The sequence below is a fragment of the Montipora capricornis genome, chromosome 6 (genome assembly GCF_036669925.1).
Source record: "Montipora capricornis isolate CH-2021 chromosome 6, ASM3666992v2, whole genome shotgun sequence".
NCBI classification, from domain to species: Eukaryota; Metazoa; Cnidaria; class Anthozoa; order Scleractinia; family Acroporidae; genus Montipora; species Montipora capricornis.
This window is the reverse complement of record NC_090888.1, coordinates 52,146,663-52,164,162: the sequence shown is the minus strand read 5'-3', so window position 1 is coordinate 52,164,162 and position 17,500 is coordinate 52,146,663. Positions and strand designations below refer to the sequence as shown.

Below are 17,500 nucleotides of genomic sequence, written 5' to 3'. Positions count from 1 at the left end.
GTCGTCTGCCAAGAAATTGTTTCAACGACAACTACATTCTGAAGTTCACACTGCAACCGCGTTGACCATCAGACATAGTTTGATGCAAGAGTGAATTAGGTAAGAGTGTTGATTTATCACTTTGCGGTCTTGCCCCAGAACAGATACACTTTGCTCGCGAAACAAACAAAGGGCCACCAATTTTAACCAATCAGAAGAAGCCATGTCACGCGTGACTGCTTCTGTCACGTTTTTTTTTTCACCGACAAGACATATGATTTTCGCTGGAACGGGTGTTCTAAAAATAGACTCATTTGTTACTGTGCTGAGGAGTCCACCCATGCCATAACAACGCTCTTATCTAATTTACCCTTGTTTGATGTTACTGTGGTTTGAAGAAATTCGAATGCAGTTTATAAAGTTATACTTAGGCCCGTGTCTTCATCAATGGTGATGCAATGTTATCCGCGCAAGAGACCATTTATATGCTACCCGGAGCCCATTACTAGGAGCGAACGACAGCTCTATATTCCTGTCACGGCGTCTTCGCAGACCGGTTTATTCTTAGGCTAAATTTCCTGCGAATAAGACGAGAAACTAACTTGACGTCACAGAGTCACCGAACCGGAACTGCCTTTGTTTTCTACGGAAAAGGTAGTCTACAAATAGATCGATCTGCAAAAATGCCATCACATGGGCATAATATGGGAGTTGGTCGATCCCGGTCACGAGCTCCTGATTCAACCAATTAGCTAAAAATGGAAAGGGTGCTTCCATTTTTAGTAATTATTATCAATATACGCGGGCAAATAGAAAATCGGCCTCTCCAAAACACACGCTCAGCGGGCCGCAAAAGACGCCCTTGTAGTGTCATTTGCGGCCCTAGCGCTTTGCGCTCGGGCCGCAAATGACACTACGCGGGAGAAAATAAACAATATTCCCTCAAAAAGTCATGTTATTCCCTTATTAGTGTCCGTTTCCTTTAATTAAAGAAGTGCAAATAGGTGTCAGGTAAAAGGTGACCATTATTCTGTACACACACTCAAAGACGCTCACCAACATCACCAGCTATCATCACCAACAACAACAGCAACAACTCTACATCCTCACCTCTCCGCTGAAAAGCCAAAATGGTACCCGAATGATACCAAAGTACCTTACGCTTGCGCACACGCACATCATCCGGTCAGTGGCAGCTATGGGCAACATTTGACCTATACACACATGGTGGCTTAGCCATAACGTAGTGTTTTAGCTGAAGTTTCTTATTCCCAAGCCCCAAAGAGTGGATTTGGCAAGACAAGCTTTAACTTAGTATAAAAAGCCATCTATATTGAATTTCTACCGAGTTTTTTTCCATTTTATTTCCATTTTCGTTGCTCGTTGAAGACGACATATATACAATACCTTCAGTGAAGAAGCAACTTTCTTGGTTGCAACTAAAATACTGAATTAATTATAGCACAATTTTTGCTCTTCATCGATCGAAAACTGTAAAGCCACTGTCACTTTCTTATTCACACACATAGGTTGTTTAGTTTGAATTGACATCGAACTTGCGAGAATCGAGCTATTTCATTTGCGCACATTTGCTAATCCGATCTACAATCAAGCAGTTTTCAAACCCCAGTTCTCTTTAAAGATAAAATTCATCAAATCTGATAGCCTGTCATAAACATAAAATATTACTGATGTTAGAATATTTTGCAGTTTAACTTTAATGTCTTTTGAATGTCATGTCACGACTCTCCCAAGTGGGCCGACCGGATAAACCAATCGGCAAATTTTTAAATGTTGACTAAGAAACGGTTTCTTTTTGACTCGCAGCTGAATATTGGCAATTTCAATACTGTTGGATGAGATAAATAAATTTTGCCTGAGTTTCCTTCGCACAAATAGGCTGTTTCAGGGATATTACAATTCTATCCGTTAAACCTGCACGCCTAAAAGTTCTTCAGAGCTCTTTTCATAAACTTATATATCAGAAGATTAAAAACTGTAAAAATGGAGAGAAGAAAAAGAGGTAACCGAGAATTGTGAGAAATAATCGACCCCCAAGGAATGGCTGAGAATTTCCTTTAGCTGATTCCAACTAACGATACTAACCCCAGCCAGAAATTCGTATGATAAAAAGACGCTTCCTTTAAAAAAATGAATTTGAATAGAACCAGTATTGTGCGTCACAGAAGAATTACCTACCTTTTGCTTACTGAGTTCCTTGAAGGTGGAAAAGAAAATATTTGGTCTTCGCGATGAAAGAAAAAAAACTTTCTTTCTATAAATATTTGAGCGGTTATCTTTAGTAATCGCTCGGAGGAATCACACCTCGGTCCAAATGCGACGATGAATTACTGAATCACATGTCTTCCATTGTTATTGTTATCCAGCTGGTTAAAGTTATCGCTCGTAAATGACAAATTGATAACAAGACATGTTTGATTTTATGGCTTTGTGTTTTTTTGTGAAAATCCTTTGACATGACAGACGGAGTCGAATAAAATATGAGCACCAGGAGAAAAAGGAAAGTGAATTTCGCGAAAAATTAGCTTAGGATACACGCTCACAAGCACTGTCTTCATCAAGAAGGCCGCTTTCCACAACAGATTAATTTAATTCCTTCGCTCTTTGCTTTCTTCTCCCTGCACCTTTTAAACTGGATTGCGAATGATCGACCATAATTTTCCTTAAAATACAAAACTGAGGGTCTCCCCGGGGTTTTGGGGAACAAGAGAACATGGCGAAAACGAACTAGGGAACAGGGGAATAAAGACAAAATATCTTAGGGAATAAGGAAACATATAAACCATTTTAGGGATCAAAAGGCTGAGAACAAGTGCGCAAGTGTGGAAATAACACAAGCAATTCTTTTAAGGGAACATGAGAACATGAGAACAGGGATTTCCCCCCCCCCCCTCCCCCTCCCCCCTCTTCCTTCCGGAGGGCCTCAAAGCTAAGTAATAGTTAGTTTATCATTCACCTAATTATAAGATTGCATGATATCCTTAAAGGCAGAACTATAAGCAAGCTAAGGTCAATTGCTTTATTTGAAACAAATAAACATTGTCGGCAGGCAAGTATGCTCAAGTTAGATTTGACTGACGCAAAAGTTAAATCCGGCCGCTGCACTTCCGATCGATCATATCATTACTTAAGTCCACGAAATGGTTGTAGTTCGACAAATTGGTGCAAACGTACTATATTTAGAACATAAATAGGTGAAAACATGAATAAAGACTGTGCTAAAAGAGACAAATGTTACGTAATACACTAACTGTAATACCGTGTCAAAATCAAAGTTGAAATCTCCTGTGCAAAACTGTTAATTTGGCACTTCAAGAAATGCTCTGAAATCATAACACCAGGAGGAAAAATCCCTCGGGCTAACTGCAGTATCCAACAAACTCTCTCACAGATGTTCCTAGCTGGATTCCCTATCATATAGCATTGAGCTCTTGTCTTGTCTTCTCTACTTGACGGGGGAGAAAAAAGGTGCCAGTTTACACAGACGGGCAGGAACCAAGAGTTTTTTTTATCCATTTTACATGCCGAAAAAAGATGTGCTTGTCTCTTTAGCTGTGATCTGTCTAATATAATGCGAAGACCTTAGAACGTTTTAGTAGGGAGGTCTTGGAGTAAGGTTTAATTAAGAGAACAAACATGACGCAGGAAGCTCTTTTGTTCAACTGTACACGCCTCCAAAATATCCGTAAGATTATCAATTGCAAATATTGTTTCGCATTCTTCGCTTCACTTAAGTACCGTATAAGAAAAAGAAAATCAATCATCCGGCGATGATCTTTCGCTTAGCAGTCGCAACACACGAATTTCGATTGTCACTTCTTGATGTCAGTTTTTCATACGTCTGTCCTGTTATTGACAATGAACTTCGTCATAACATTGTCGTAGTAGTCTGCGGATCCACTCGGCTATCGCCTCGTGGATCCACAGCTACTTTGACAATGTTATGACGAAATTCATGATCAACAACAGGACAGACGTATGAAAAACTGACATCAATTTGTTTTTTACAATAACAAAAAGGCAGAGGGGTCAAAATTAAGTCAAAACACGAGAAAAACGCGAGACAAATATGCGAGAAACTTCAATCTGACGCGAGCAAAACCGCGTCATCCTCGCATAAATTATAAATTTATGTGTCTGTCCGCTTATTGACAATAAAAATTAGCCAATGAGCGCGCGAGATTTTTTGCAGTCATTGTAAAAATGACCAGTTCTTTGTTCGCGCAACCGCAAGGGCATGGGTTCGAGTCACCTTTGAGCCCGTTTTTCATAGCTGTTGTTTCATGGACAAAAACGATGGGTCCCTCAAAACAAAAATTCTTACTCATGTCCAGATTATTGACCCAGATTTCAGTCCTGTTCCGGGAATCACTTTACGCCGCCCTGAGCATGAACATTGAGGGTTGTAAGTTACAGACTGGAAACTTGAAGTCAGATGACACAAAAGAAGCAACAACTTTCTTTACGAAAGAAAGAAGAAATAAGTGATCCTCTCATTTATCTGGTCAATTTAAGTTATTGTCTTTCGTAGACACCTGAAAAACTTTAGGTGGCCTCAATGAGATTTGAACCCATGATCTCTGCGATGTCGGTGCAATGCGCCATCAACAGAGTTATGGAGCCACACAGTTGGAAGCAGGCCACTGATTTGCTGGGCCCGGCGTGAAAGGACCGAGGAAGGAAATAAATGTACGATAGGACTTCTGATCCCTTCTACTGGAAGTGGCTTTGACTCCCCGTTTGTAGCCGAAAAGATGTTTCCTTTTTTTCATATCTTGGGCAATACTATTTATTTCTTTATTTCCCTTTTTTTCCTTGACTGAATCTCTGCCGCCTGGTTATTCCGTCAAACTCTACCCCCTGCAATTCTGGTCAAAGCAACACAAAACGTCACGCAACTTTTGGATTTAGCGACAAATCTTCCGAAAGGTACATTTTATCCCAAATTTCTTTCGAAAGGGAGAAATGATCGTCGCACTTCTCTGGAGAATTTGAGCAGTTGTCTCTAGCGCACCTCAAAATTCAGATTCGACCTCATGACGTTTGCGACGCCGGTGAAATGTTGTTCCAACTGAGCTATGAAGCCACCGTCGCCGGTTTCGTAAGCTTATAACAGCGAGGCGTATGCTATAAATATGTCAAATGCCTGTTGTTGAATCTTATGTAAGGCTATACTGAACTCGGATTCTTCGTTCGATAAGACTATTGCAATTTTGCTTTTATTGTCACCTGAAGTGGTATTGGTCGAACCTGATATTTACTTTTTTAGTGGCATATTTCGATCAGAATCGAAAGGCTTTTTAAAAGTCTTTTCTACACGGGTAAAAACATGCAAAGAACTTCAACAAGTCTCCGATCAGAGTACGTGATATCACGACGAGAATAAAGGATTGCGGGGCAGACGACTTCTCACCGAATGACAAATTGATTTCCCCTCAAAACCTGGGGCCTCTTGATGCAACTTATTAGAAGTGGACAGGTATTCAGGATTTTTTCACAGAAGGTACTTTTTCGTCACTCAAGTAGCTCTTTTTCGTCGTCGACCAAATGATAAATGATAAGCAATTTGGTAATTTTCCTTAATATTTTTCTTAGTCAAACCTATATTTCCGTGACGATCTTTATTATTTTTAGCAAAACGTACTATTATAGGTCAACTATCATAGTTTTCTCAGGCTAACAAACTAAACCCATCCTCCTACCATTTCAGTTTTGATTTGAGATTTCCTACTTAAATGAGACGGAATTTCAGCCTTACACCCTTCCTTTGAACCTAGCAAATCTGTGCAAATGCGTTTTTTGGTTGAAAACATTTATAGTTAGAATTTGTTATGAATAAATCAAACTCACCTATTTGCCTCGCCTGTATAAATACAGCTGTCAGATATGAGGCTAAATTTATCGCAAGATTTTTCGTGCTTTAATATTTCCCCTTTCTAATTAACTGGAAAAGTTTAAAAGTTTCCTATTCAAGATAAAAACAATTCGTAATTAATCACTAAATGCACTTCAATGCACAAACGAAAAAAAGATCCTTTATTACAATGGGAAAACCTCACAAGATTTGCAGGCTGGGTTTCGCTAATCGGATGACGTTTATTTTCCTTCTTCAAAAATCCTTCGAAATAGAAGCCAATAGGATAAGTTGATCGAATTTCCTAACAAACAAACGAAGTGACATTGCCTCATTCTCTCTTTGATTCCTGACATGCCTCAATACTTTATTGAAAAAAAGCTTTTAGTTGGCCGAAACAATGAGCGAAAAACAACAGCTGTGATCCTCTTTTTGGGCTGCTTGGTCCAAAACTCTTTCACGTTTTGTGTTCGACAGCTTTTTTTAAAATTTTAATGTCGTTTACTCTAGTTGAAGCATTTTCCCTTTAGTTTGCAAAGCAACTTCGACGAATAATACATTTATTGAAAAACGATATTGAACAAATAAAATGATGAATTTGATTTGAACACAGGCATTTTAGAAAAAACCGAGAGCCTCTCGAAAAAAACGAATTTACGGCGATCCGCTTGCCCGTACGGATGTTGGAAGTGGGAGTGAAGTATCTAGTTCCACTGACAACACATCTCAGTTTTAGAAAAACGATCGCAAGATTGAACAAATGATGTGATGAATTTCAGTTTTACGCTGGCATGCTTGAAAAAAACACAAGAAAAAGAAAAAAAACAAAGGCGAGAACTTTTCTCAGAGTTCAAATTCTTGGTATCACGATAATGAACGGAAGTCGAAGGCCTTTGACATCTCTTTCTCTCTCTCTCTCTCTCTCTGGTCCCGGCAAAAGTTGCACATTCGGCAGTTTTCAGGTATCAATTTAGCTCTACCGCCCCATCTCATAGATCACATATTCTCGCAATGTTACAATTGCGTTACGCGGGGAAAACTGTTGCACTTTGACACGTAAGAGCTAACTAAAACATGTCGCGTTACTAGTAAAAAAAAAGTCGGTACCATAAGTAATATGACCAACTATTGCTTGTATCGGCAAGTTGCCCGAAAACGTCGTCTGAAGGTGGATTTTCCGTTTCCCACACGGTTTGTCGATTATCCCTATGAAGATGATTGCTTTCTGTTCACTAGCAAGAACTGTTCCACAACAATCAACTTGTATGTGGGAGTTTTCAAATGTAGTTTTTTCGCGAGCGCGAACTTACAAATATGCTATTCATATAAAAGCGAAAACATCATCAAACTTTTATGGTGCTGTTTTATAAAACTGCGTTGCTTTGGTGAGGAACAAAGAAAGAACCTAAATAACATGCCTTAATTAAGTGACGGTGCATTGTTACTTTAGAGGAAAATGTTGAAGGAAAAGATTGCAAAATTCGGCATGAAAGCAAACAATGTACAACTGAAAACAAGATCGATAAACCCTTACCGAGATCATGCATCTAATACATTTAACGACAACATACCTTCTCCGAAAAACGTTTCGTTGCTAAAGCAAACTACGTGCTACTGAGACGACTTGTTTTACATCTAACATCATGATAAAGGAGGAATGGTAAAATATACGGTATGAATCACTAAAGATCTTGCTTGTGGCTGTGTCCATTGTATGACAACTGTTTGAACTGAAATGCATGTATTTATTTCGTTATTGGCAGAGTTTGACGTCAGGCAATCACTCAGCTGACAGCATTTTAAGATGCGCCGCAATCGATAATAATATTTCTATCAAAGCGCCAGTGAGTTTTCTTTATAACATCCAGAGTGGTTAATTTAAGACCGCATTTAAATTTTTTCACTTGTGACAGATTCTCGTAGTTTGACAAAGCAAACACCACGTATCACTTTATTAAAATCCCAAAACTAAATTTAGCGGATGTTCGTCCACTTATTAATATTAATAAGGTATCTTTTTCCATCTGGTCAAGAAGTAAAGCGAAATTAAAAGAGTAAATTAAGTATATCCAGAAACGCCGTCAGAAAAAGTGGAGAAGAAACTCTTCAACTTTTGAACAGTAGTTTGCATGAAATCTTCGTTTAATGCTTCAAGATGATAGAAATGATCTCTATATATTTAATCAAAACAGAGATAACAGATCCGGGAAAACCATTTTGTTCTCCGTTTTCTTGTTAAATTATGCTTAAAGCCTGCTAATCGTCTAAGATATATGGAAACCGATCAAATGTACAAACGTGTTATTATTTTAACAAAGAGATCCCATGTTGCCATGTGTTTGTGGAGTATGAGATATGTTGATGACGTTAAGTGAGGTACTAAAAAAGAAAGTTAAGTGAGGTAAGAAATATAACAAAGATGGCTGCCGAACAAGGAGCGAGTTTGCAACTCAGTAATCTCATTTGACTAACGTCTTAGGTGCTTTTTTAGTACTCAGGCTTACGACATCATTTCATCTATTTGCGGTAAATGATAAGGGAACAAAAGAGTTCGATTGGTTTTGTTCGCTCGATTGTGACTGCTCGAAGACTTTATCCAATCATCCTAGGGGGATGACACTAGAGTAATCCTCCTTACCAATCGAAAGTTTTTCGTGGGCTTAAAAAGTGTTTAAAAAGGACACTTTTGAAACACGTACAAAACGTGTTTGTGACCGAATAGGTGGCTTACGTCACTGTTACGTCATACGTGTCCCAATAAGGGGTGAATTTTATTGAAAACAGTGCTCAAACGAAGGGAAAATCCAACAGCATATGCAGCCGGTCGAGGATTGAGACTTGTTTACATTCATAGGAAGCGGTCTTTCTTAAGGACATTTCGACTTTCAAGGATTTGTCAATTAGTCGATGAGTTCATTTGTAAATGGACAACAAACACGTTTTTCCAAAGACAATTAAGGATAAACCGAATCGGAGTATAAGTGTTAACCCAATAGGCATCCGTTCTATTCACAATTTATCTTCTTATGAAAATGAAATACGTTTAAAATCTATTGTATTTTTTAGTGTTGCGTTAGGACTTTAACTTAAATCTCTTGAATTGAATTGAGACAAAACTGAGGATAAATAATACCTTGTTGGCATGACAAAGCCTTGATTTAAACTCCGTTTGTCTCTCCTTCCTTTTTCGAAGCAAAAGACTATGAGAGGAAGCTGATCTCATAACCCATCGCAAAGATGTCTTTTTCACACTTTACAGCACTTGACAAGAGTCTGGAACAAAATTAACATCAATGTTGTTGATAGTTTTGAAAATACTAAAAAAACTCAAATGGAAGTAATTGCTAAGATGGTGATGAAAACTGTAAAACTTAATCTGTTTTATATATCCTTTATTTAGCCTTGTCGCCTGGCAACCACAACAGCTTGTGCCAATTAATCTGTACCATCTTCCACATCATTGTTCCTCCGTTTTGTCGTGACGTCACAACAGCCATGGCTATGTTTCCACCAGAAAATGAAAAGCCTGAGTGGTACGCTTTCTAAGAAGCGAGAAGAAAGAAGAGAAACGGATCAGAAAAGCCCGACACAAGCGTACTGCCTATGATGTGTCCTTTGCATAATTTCGCAATCCGCGGTTCCTCAGTGCCGCGATTCTATGTTAACAGTGTTTCTTTACAATAAACCTCGCCCTGATTCCGAACTGTCATGGCGTCTGTGCTCGGTCCGTAACCTTCACACATTGGTGACGAGGAAAAACTTCACAATTTTCGGAATTTTGGAAATTTAAGCAATCATGCCGAAGTTAAACGATTTTAACAGCGAATTGGAGTCATGGGACGCCTACAGTTGAACGTTATGAATTCTATTTCGTGGGCGAGGTCGGTAACTATGACAATGTAAGAAAAGCTACTCTACTACTCTACTGGAGCCAAACACTTTAATCTGTTACGGAACTTGTAGCCCAGTCGCAGAAGCTTGCTGATAAAACTTACCGACACTTTGTTGCGCTGATACGGAATTATTTTACCACACCGATCGAAAAGCGTGCTGAACTACTCTGTAGGTACAGATTCAATTCTTGCAAAAACGTTGAAAGCCAGGCCAGTCTCTTTCTGACAGTTTGAAGCCAAGTTACGTAGGAACCAGATGGAGGATCAGTTATGAGACAGGATTGTTCAGCGAATTCAGGATGAGCAAGTACTCAAAGATTTGATGGAAGAGAAGGATTTAACTTTAGATAAAGCCATAGCGATTTGCCTTGCACGTGAGTCAGCCATGAAGGGGGCTCAGGTGGAGGCAAAGACACTATTCAGAAAACGTATTTAAGACAAAATAAGGAGAAGAAAAAAGAATTCAGACCGTGTTACAGGTGTGGTAGGTCAGCAATCGTAATGTTTGTCCTTTCAAGAATGCCACTTGTCAAAATTGTCACAAGAAAAGTCATATAGCCACGATGTGACAACTTCTCGTTGGTTTCAAAGTAGTGAAAATGCGAAAACGTTAGATGATGATTCCTCTGAGAGTGACCAGATGTTTCGGCACACAGTCGGTTAGATGATGAGACTGGCGCATGTGTGAGCTGAAGATTACTGAACAATAGAATGCTGGAAATGGAGATCGACACACTTACATGTTCAATCATGAACATTTCTAAAGCTCGGGGACACTTTGTTCACATTGAGATTTGCCGACCAAAAAGAAATTACTTTTCTACGAAAAGTGTCAGAGAAATGTGCCCAAAGAACTACATGTTAAACACATTCATGATTATGAGACAGCCCGAAAAGCACGTTTAAAGAAGTATTCATCCGCCTTTGATAAGAATCCAGGAACTATATATGGAGAACATGAAAGGTCATGTTAACGTAAAAAAAGACACTAAGCCAATCTTCTACAGAATTTTTCTTGTTCTCTTGTCTATGCATATGAAGAAGACGAGGGGAAGGAGTTAGTCCAGCTGGAGAGAAACGGCATAGTTGCTAAGGTCGCTCACTCAGAGTGGGCCTCACCAGGAGTTTGTTCAGTTGAGAAAACGAGCAATGGTTCTATTAGAGTGTGTGAAAATTACAAGTTGATGGTGAATAAAGTTTTAATTTCCTGTCGACTCATGAAATAATCAACGTTGTGAGAGGAGGTACACATTTCGCAAAGTTAGATTTGAGAGCAGCATATAATCAGGTGGAACTTGATAAGGAGCCAAAGACGTATACGACTATCAACACTCATCAAGGGCTCAAGCGGTAGAATAATGTCCCACACGGAATTTCTTCAGTTCCAGCTATTTGTCAAAGAAGGATGGAAACCCAGCTGAAGGGAATCCCACACACTGTCTGCCGATTAGATGAAATATCTTGTTGCAGGGAGCAGCATTGTCTTTTCCTGGGTCAAAGAGAAGTAATACCATAGCAAGGAAGAAAGCATATTTTGTTGGAATGAGAGCCCTTGCTAGAAGTTTGTTGGCCCAATATCGACAGATATTCAGTGAAGCCACGTGAGAAGTTTCAGATTGTGGTTCTTGTTTAGTCAATTCTCGAAGTCCCTCTGTATCAGAACCACATCCCTGGGAGCATCCTAGTGGAGCTTGGGTACCGGTACATGCGGATTATGCAGGTCCATTCACGGAACGTACGTTGTTGGTTCAGTCTTATTCCACGTGGATGGAGGTCATGCCTTGTAATTAAGATGAACTTCTATTCATGGATTCCCAAAACAACTAGTTAGTGACAACGGATCTTGCTTAACATCTAGAAAACTTGAGGAATTCTGTAATGAAAATGGGATGCTAAACATCACATCAGCTCCATATCATCCCCAGAACAATGGGTTACGCTGAGAGAGTAGTTCAGATGTTCAAGAACAGCGTGAAAAAGATAAGTCTTTGACGAGTCGAGTGGCCAAATTTCTGCTAAGGTATAGAATCACGCCATTACGGGGGAAAGTCCAAGTGAGCTGATGATGAAGAAGACGCTGAGAAACAGATTTGACTTACTAAAACCTGTCGTTGACAAGAAGGCATGGAGGGAACAACAGAATCAGAGACGAAATCATAACCTTCACGTGGGAGTACGAAGATTTGAAACTGAGAGGACCAGTCAACCAGGGGGAAAACGATGTCATGGGAAGTTCATCGTAAAACCAGTCCAGTGTCCTATGAAGATGTGGTATAGCGAGACGTCATCAAGATCAAGTTATCAAGGGTCAAAACACCTCAAGTCACAAGGAAACTCCTCAAGCCGAAGAACTGTCGGAAACTTTAGCCAAAACATCAACAATATCAAAATACACGAGCAAAACCATCTACATCAGTTACTGAGACCAGTGTTAATTAAGAAGATCAACGCGAGTAAGATTCACTTCAAAACACTTGAGTAATTTTGTGGCAAAATAGGCCAGAACAGTGCCAAATATTGTGTTAAAAAAGCATGTCTTTAAACTATTCAATCTGTAAACAATTAATAATAGAAATATTGTGTTCGCCATATGCAGTCAGTTATGCCTGATGGAATATTTTTCTTCATTAAGCCTTTCTCGTGTTTTTTATTTTTTATTTTTATCGTAGCGTTAAAAGGAAAGAAAATAATTAATCCAAATAATATAATCCACTTCCATTCAATACTAGCAATCTGCGTTGCTGTGGTCCCTTGGTCTCAAGACAGCCATCGTAGAAAATCTCTTCGAGAGCGCATAGCTACGAACGTTTGATACTGAAAATCGGCACAACAGGAAAAACCGAGGCAACCATGACAGAGAGTGTCAGTCGATGTTGATTTCTCTGTTTAGCATTTATTTTTGACTGTGCAATATGTAAAGGTCTACTCACTCAAAAGGAGTCTTAAGAAAGCGCGGGTGCTCGTAAAGCCCCGTCCAAATTTGTTGGCTACTAGATATTTCTGTTTTATCAGAAATATCTGATATGTCGTTACCTGCCATAAATAAAGTTGACTTACTTTAACTTACTAAGACACGTCTTAGTTTACAACTTTGTTTTACAAACATTTTTATGTTGAACCTGTGGTATAAAGATAATATGAGATCAGTGTAGTTTGGATTGAAGCGATTTCCAACCTCTTTCGAATAGGATCCCTCTTGAATTCTTTCCCTTAAGTCTGCATCAACGACAAGAGGAGAGACCCTGGGCCGGACAGGGTTAAAGAAATTTCTTGAAAAGGAAAATATTGCCACACAATCCAAAGAACTAACAACTACCTCCATAAGTATGTGGTACCTCGGACGTCCGTCAAAATTGAATTAAACTTAATCGTGCTACTCATGAATGATCGTTGTTCAAGAGAATTCAGTTTTCTGTAAAAATTTCCAACTAGTTTGGTTTGAAAATAGACTAAGCTCCTTTATTAAACCATGTTGTGTGAGTTATGACTATTGTGCTTGTCTTTCGAGTTGTTCACATGAGAACGATCGCAATTCGCAGTTCAAAAATTTTATATCTCATGCATTCTCTTCTGATATATACTTCGCCAACGGGACTGTCCGTCGACCAACTATCAAATGTCTCGATAATTCAGAGCGGCCTGCAATGCAATCCGCACTGTCATGGGTTCGAGTACGTTTAATTAAGCCTGGATTTTTTTTTATCAGGTTTCTTCGTGAGTGCTTAGGTTTACTTCCTAACTGGGATTATGACTTTCAGGTGCAATCACTTGATAAATTGACCTTCTTAAGCCAGTCAGGAAAGCATTTCTAAGCGTTGACCTTTAACCGGCGTAGCCACTTTGTCGGAAGTTTCCACCGATACAGTATTGATTCTTTTTTTCTTTAGTTATATTGATTTTCACTCTAGGTAGCTTACCTTCGAGAAATCTTTTCCAAGATGGCACGCTAGTTTTCCTCAGTGGTGCTAAAATCACATTTTCCCAGGGTCAATTCAGCTCAAAGCAGACTGAATGTCAGTCTGTGACCGTTTCAAGCAAACTAAAGTACAAATCGCGTCTTTGTAAAGTCTTCAAAGTCAATGTCACATAAACTGGCACGTCTTTTGCATGCGAAGCTAAGGAAAACAACCACTCAGTGATGTTTTTTCCTCAAATATTGCCCTGCGGGAATTTCACTGATTAGTCTCAAGCCGAGAACAACAGTATCAAAAGTTCAGCGGCCACAAAGTAATTGTCGGACGATCTTTGCTTGTGCCATTTCAAAAGGGATTTGCCGGCCTGTGCCTGCTGCTAAAAGCTCGGGCTTAGAGACACCAAATCCGTATTTTTAAAAAAGTACACCTATATGTAGTTGACCCGTAGGTTCAATAAAAGCCTGAAGGCTTACGTTTTAACATGACGGAGGGAAAGGTGGAATCTCACTTGAGAAAATTCTCAATCAAACTAAGAATAATTTAGCTTAAAGGGAAAAAAAAAACCGGAGTCCACGAGCCTATGTCAACCCTACACCATATCTGCGGCAACAATCACGCAATAACAAGATGTGAAAAACAATTAAAGTATAAAAAGTATTTAAAATTAAGTGGAATCACTGTAACTGATTTTCGTGCCCCGAGCGGGGCTCTGTAGCAAATTCATGGAAAACAAACTTTTCACTCCAAATTGTGCCAGATAAAGCAAGGAAACCTTACATTTTATCGTAATCAAGTAAATTCGTTACAACAAAGTTCAAACACCCTAAATTTCGCATAGCATCAGCACTTTCTTCCCAAGAAGTCTTCGAAGACGTGACAAACGTATTTTGAATTTTCCGGTAAAAACATCATAAATTATCTTTTGAATTGTTGGAGACGAAAAAATAAATATTCACGGCCTCTGCCGTGTGTTGGCTTATATTATTCTCCAAGCAATTAACTTTGATCAAGGTGGTTTGATATTTTTATCTGTCTTTTGCTAAAAATAGATAATTTATTCACTTTTGAAAAAACAAATGAAAGCCAAAAAATTGACATTTTGGGAACCAAACCACTTAACGCCATATGCATTTCAGAATTTTTCTAAGGTAGTGGCTAATTAAGTTATGCGTTAGGTCCACTTCTTGTTATGCGCGCGTGGAAGCTCTGCTAAAATTAACACAAGTTGAACTCGCATCTTTTAAAATCTCAAGTTTCAGTTGATCGTTTTTGGTTAGCGTTTCTCTTGATTGAAAGGTTAGGATCCAATGTCCTTGGTGTCACGTGCACGGTTTGTCCGTTAAAAAGAGATTTTTGTTTGCAATTGTGACTAGGTATATTCGTCACGTTGTTCTTGTTGAAAGGCCAATGATTTCTAAGATGTCAAAGGGAAGCGAGAGGATACTATAAACATTAGACTGAATACTGTAAAGCTCTTTTGATTGTTGTCTGTCTTGGTTGTGTAAAATAGTTGGAAGAGCTGCCATACGGTGAATTAAAATTAAGTAAAATCCGTAACCAAACTAAATACATTTGGACCAATCACAAGAGTTGACGTCATAGTAAATCAAACAAGCCACAAAACAAACTTGGTTGATTTTGGTTGAGAATTTGGTGCGCGTCATGTATAATCCATCAAATTTGACGTTTAGCAAAATCGCGGTATGTCTTCTTCAACTCAGTCACTTCTGTGGTGTGACAAATCTATTTCTGCTTGTTTATATGCGGCTCTTATCAGAGAAACAGAAGAAAGGTGTTGGGATATTTCTACTTTATGTCTTAGTACATTCATTAAATTCAACCAACACCTCAGTGTTCAAAGCTTTCTTTGGACCTCCAATATGTTATGAGGGCGTTGTCAAGAAGAAAGCTGTTCCCCGGCCGTAGGGCAATCCCTTTTAGCACATGTGCCTTTTTTTTTCGTTTCTAAGTTTGATAAACTACCAATATCAGATTTTGATTGGTCATTGAGACAAACGCAAGAGCCACCCACCTCCAACACCTATTGCGTCATACATAGTGTTTTGTGGAACTTGGCCCAAAGAACTCAAGCTTTGTTATCCACAAAACAAAGTAGACCTTTCAATTCTACCGATGTTTCCATACGTCATTAAAAGAATACACTATTCCCACATTCAGTGGAAAGAAGTATATCGGGAAGCTCCGACAGCCCCGAATTTACTCGGCCTTCAAATACACAAACTTACGGGTTATCCACAGCACGGAACGAAGTTCCTGGATAATAAATTAATTTCATCTTATGATCACGTGCTCTGAATACTGCATGGAGTTGATATTGTGTGAGTGTGTACTATTAACAGTAACTATCCGTATTATACAACGTGACATATAGGTTTGGACCGCGCGAGCTTGAAGAAGTTGATGCGCTTACTCAAACTTCTTTGCAGTTCAATATCCAATTAAAGAAGTTCCTAAATACATGTGTCCTCCAAATAAAGATCTTCAAAGTGGCAGACCAACTAGTACATAAGCTGTCAGCTGGAAAACGGCATTCAATCAGCCACGAAGTTCCAGTGCTCTTTAAAATACAGCAGGATCTAAACAGTTGGGCGCCTACCTGTCGTCTTGACATATCAATAATGAAACTAAATGATTAAAAGGATTTTACAAGCAATGCCGTATGTTATATATCAAGACACGTTTTGTGTGTCATTCATTCTGCGTGATGAATGAATGAATGAATGTCGCAATAAATGAAGTTGTCCAGTGTGACAGAAATTTGGAATAATTTAAAGACGTACAAAATGTCAATATTTAACCCAAACACGCTAGTATATCTGAGATAAAGTAATAAGATGTTTACTTGCACTTCGCTAGAAATGACAGCGACTTCCTTGTTAAATATCTTCCTCGATTCTCGCCGGTGAAACTTCACTCCTTCGAGAAAATTGGAATAATGATACACTTTTTTGCTTTTTATGCAATGATGGATTGGAATACGCGCAAAAAATCCTTGTGCTCCTCGACTCATCGAAAAATACTTCCTTTCCATTATTTATCAGGTGAGCTTTTGCCATCTCCTAAGTAATTACACATGGCAGTTGGTGCCCCACTTCATGTGAATGATTGCGTCCATCTGTCAGGACGCTGGAAGTGTCTGTTGTTTGCTTATGGTTACGTTTAATAAATTAGCGGGGATCGAAGAAACAACAAGAAAGTTTTTCGTTTATTCAATACCGAAAGGAACCAGTTAATCCATCTGATACACTACTTGTGTATGAACGGGTGTTTGCATCACAGGGTATTTCTGGAAGGTCACGTTCGTCAATAAGCTCAATCAATACAAGGGCGGATCTAGGGTAGGTGCACTGGGTGCACGTGCACCCCCTTCGGTTACCAAAAAAAAAACGTTTTTAGTTAAAAATTCTAAAATTTACAAGGAAATAAAAAACCTAAATACAGACAGCGGGCCGTTGTGCCTTAAAACGCTAGTTTTCGGAGTTTTGGCGGAATAAATGTTTCCAGAAGTGAATGCTTGCCAATTAGTTAGATCTTTAGCGCCGCCATTTTGCTTTCGTAGCAGTGGTCAGCGTAAACCACCAATTAACACAGCCTCATTGTCATTCCATTTTCCGCCATTTGACCTTTCCATCGATCGTCACGCTAGCTGAGGAAAATCATAATAATGCAAAGTTCTATAGCAGGATTTTTTCAAAAAAAGCGATAAGTCACGTTAATAATAAGATGTACTGTGACTGCTACTGACTCATATCCATTATGATATGAATTGAACACTAAATGTCATTATTGACAAGTTTGCGCCGACAACATCCCCGACG

The 17,500-nt window shown here is 39.0% G+C and overlaps 1 protein-coding gene across 8 annotated transcripts in view; it reads right to left on the bottom strand.

Moving 5' to 3' along the window:
• Window positions 1–17,500, bottom strand: part of LOC138052454 (G-protein coupled receptor 161-like) — a 55,802-nt gene that overhangs the window by 9,024 nt on the left and 29,278 nt on the right. Inside the window, exon 1 of one of the 8 annotated variants that reach the window (XM_068898953.1) lies at window positions 8,988–9,127. The exons of 3 other annotated variants lie outside the window; for them this stretch is intronic. The gene's annotated coding sequence lies outside the window, so the exon portion shown is untranslated. Of the gene's footprint in view, window positions 1–2,178; window positions 2,327–6,961; window positions 6,983–7,425; window positions 7,560–8,987; window positions 9,128–17,500 lie in introns of those variants that run through there. 4 more of the 8 variants (XM_068898950.1, XM_068898951.1, XM_068898961.1 and 1 more) reach the window with 4 other exon arrangements.